Consider the following 3177-nt stretch of genomic DNA (forward strand, 5'->3'; position numbering starts at 1 on the left):
TTGTGTGTGGCCTCCACGTGCCTGTATGACCTCCCTACAACGCCTGGGCATGCTCCTGATGAGGCTGAGTATTGTGTGTGGCCTCCATGTGCCTGTATGACCTCCCTACAACGCCTGGGCATGCTCCTGATGAGGCTGAGTATTGTGTGTGGCCTCCACGTGCCTGTATGACCTCCCTACAACGCCTGGGCATGCTCCTGATGAGGCTGAGTATTGTGTGTGGCCTCCATGTGCCTGTATGACCTCCCTACAACGCCTGGGCATGCTCCTGATGAGGTTGCGGATGGTCTCCTGTGGGATCTCCTCCCAGACCTGGACTAAAGCATCCGCCAACTCCTGGACAGTCTGTGGTGCAACGTGACGTTGGTGGATGGAGCGAGACATGATGTCCCAGATGTGCTCAATCGGATTCAGGTCTGGGGAACGGGCGGCCAGTCCATAGCTTCAATGCCTTCATCTTGCAGGAACTGCTGACACACTCCAGCCACATGAGGTCTGGCATTGTCCTGCATTAGGAGGAACCCAGGGCCAACCTCACCAGCATATGGTCTCACAAGAGGTCTGAGGATCTCATCTCGGTACCTAATGGCAGTCAGACTACCTCGGCGAGCACATGGAGGGCTGTGCTGCGGGCTGGTATGTTTATGCACAATCACCAGGGACCTTCCCAGCCTGATAATATCAGCTCTCAGTTGTCTGCTTTAATTAACTTTGCTGGTTACATGGGGGGATACACCACGTCATTTTTTTTTGTTTGTTTTTTTATTTAATCATTAAAAGCTGCCTGATAAGCTCCACAGGGTGCAAAGTTATTATATGTTGGGTGGTTGTGCAATTATTTGTCTATATGTCTGTTCCTATGTCTAAATGTCTCTCTGTACGTCTGTTGGTCAATATATCTGTCTATCTATCTACTCAATCTATCTCCATTATCTATCTCCATGTCATTTATTGCTGTCTAAAAACGCTAGAAAAATGCAGGAAAAAAAGCACGTTTTTGCCGCTGCGTTTTTCCTGCCAAGAGATGTGGAAATGCTGCAGAAATTTCTGCTTTCAAATAAGTGTGAACATACCCTTAGGGTTTTGCATATGAGCATAACACACATGCAGGGGATGTAGCTCAGTGGTAGAGCGCATGCTTTGCATGTATGAGGCCGTGGGTTTAATCCCCGGCATCTCCATTGTCATGTATTCCACAGAGATCACTCTATATCTCACCATGCTGTGACTGTGTCAGGATTTCATCAGGGATTCCAACATATGGAATATATGTTAATGCCCTCTGTACAGTCACTGCCAGCTTCACAATAGCCCAATTATTAATATTACTCGCTGCCACCACCAGCCGAGTTTGAAATATAGTACAAGGCCTTGCCTGGCCAAACGCCTGCATTCTGGTAGTGTATGGCTTCTGGGAAGGGAACGATTACAGGACAAAAGAAACAGAACGATTAGATTTTATATTTAATCCAAATGGGAGGCAGTGTTTAGGAAAACTATACAAAAATGTTTACAAAAGGAGACAATTCAATACATTAATAGTTACACCAAATAATAAGGATTAAAGAAGAGACTTACTATAAGATCGCTGAGACGATTCAATATAGGTGGATTTGATTTGAACGTTATCGAATATGACCCATTGCTTATAGTATCTATACCCCCCAGCCAACTATTTTATGCTGAAGGGAGAGACCCCCCTGGGATGACGTCACAGGGACTGGGCTCTAGCCTGCACATTTTATTAAAAACTTCTGGGATAACTCATCGCTCGTTGATCCCAGAATCCCAAAAGTGATACCATATTTCTATTATGATTTTACCTTCATTTAAGGACCACACACTGCATAGTTGCGACCTGCTATCCTAGTGCTTTAGTGCTACAGCTCCATGGAGGGGTTTGATAAAATATGCATAGCGTTATGTGATATTTCAGTTTTTCTTTTTTAATAATTTTGCAAAAATTTCTACATTTCAGTTTTTTTTCAGTCAAGATGGGGTGCAGAGTGTACTTTAATGAGGAAAAAATGAACTTTTTAGAGTTTACCAAATGGCTGCAATGAAACAAAGAGTGAAACATTTAAAGGGGTCTGAATACTTTCCGTATCCAATGTATTGCTCCATACAGTATGGGCCCCATATAATGCTCCATACAGTATGGCCCCATATAATGCTCAATATAGTATGGGCCCCATATAATGCTCCATACAGTATGGCCCCATATAATGCTCAATATAGTATGGCCCCATATAATGCTCCATACAGTATGGCCCCATGTAATGCTCCATACAGAAAAAAAATAATAATCAAATACTTCCCTCTCCTTGTTCCCCGCTGGCCGCAGGTCCTGTCTCCACAGCGTGTTCCGGCTCTCTGCACTGTGACTGCCCAGCACAGAGGGGGCGCTGTAGTGATCGCGCCCTCTTCCCTGAGATGTCACAGAGTCGGAAGACACCGGAGCTGCGGAGGAACGTGGAGAGATGAGTATCGCGAGCAGTTTAAAGCAATGTGGGACGCGGTGCCAGAGCCCATGCTGTACTGCTCTGCCAGCTATATAGTGGCCGATTCCGGGTACTGCACACCTGACCCTATTCATATGATCTGCAGTACCCCGCTGTAGCCACTATGCAGTTGTTGGCGCTGTGCTGTTCCAGTCTGCAAATAATCACATCCAACCGGCACCAAGAACAGCTGATCGCGCGTGCCGGGGGTCGCGTCCCCATTAATCTGATATTGGTCGCCTATCCTAAGGGTAAGTCATCAATATAAAAGAGCTGGACATCCCCTTTATCTGTTGCCACTACCCCTATACCAACTAATGGTAAATCCCTCCCTCACTTATCATTATGTGCTGCTAATGTTACGTAACAACATTCTATATAGTGAAGTCACAACCAGACATAGAGATGGTAAATATTATTTATTTTTAGGAACATTTGGACAAATAATGGAATATATGAGGATATCACAGTCTGGGGCTGCAGCTGTTATCAGCATCTCTGCACATGATGAAATCAGGGTCTCTATGAAGCAGATGAGGGATCTGTGGATCATTATGGAAATGATCTGTAACTTCTGCAGATTTCTGTAAAGAGAAGACGCCAAATTATTACATCTCATCAATAGATTCCCAGTAAAAAGTTAATAATCAGCTGGAAAATATAAAAAAGCAAATTC

General features: G+C 44.7%; 1 non-coding gene across 1 annotated transcript; it reads left to right on the plus strand.

The window, feature by feature from the left end:
- The first annotated feature begins 1109 nt into the window (after nt 1-1109).
- On the plus strand, nt 1110-1181 carry TRNAA-UGC (transfer RNA alanine (anticodon UGC)). Its single transcript has one exon. It is a non-coding gene; the product is annotated as a tRNA-Ala (tRNA).
- The last annotated feature ends 1996 nt before the right edge of the window (nt 1182-3177 follow it).

Source organism: Phyllobates terribilis, unplaced genomic scaffold, assembly GCF_046119375.1.
Source record: "Phyllobates terribilis strain yellow unplaced genomic scaffold, ASM4611937v1 Scaffold_3__8_contigs__length_932513732, whole genome shotgun sequence".
Lineage (NCBI taxonomy): Eukaryota > Metazoa > Chordata > Amphibia > Anura > Dendrobatidae > Phyllobates > Phyllobates terribilis.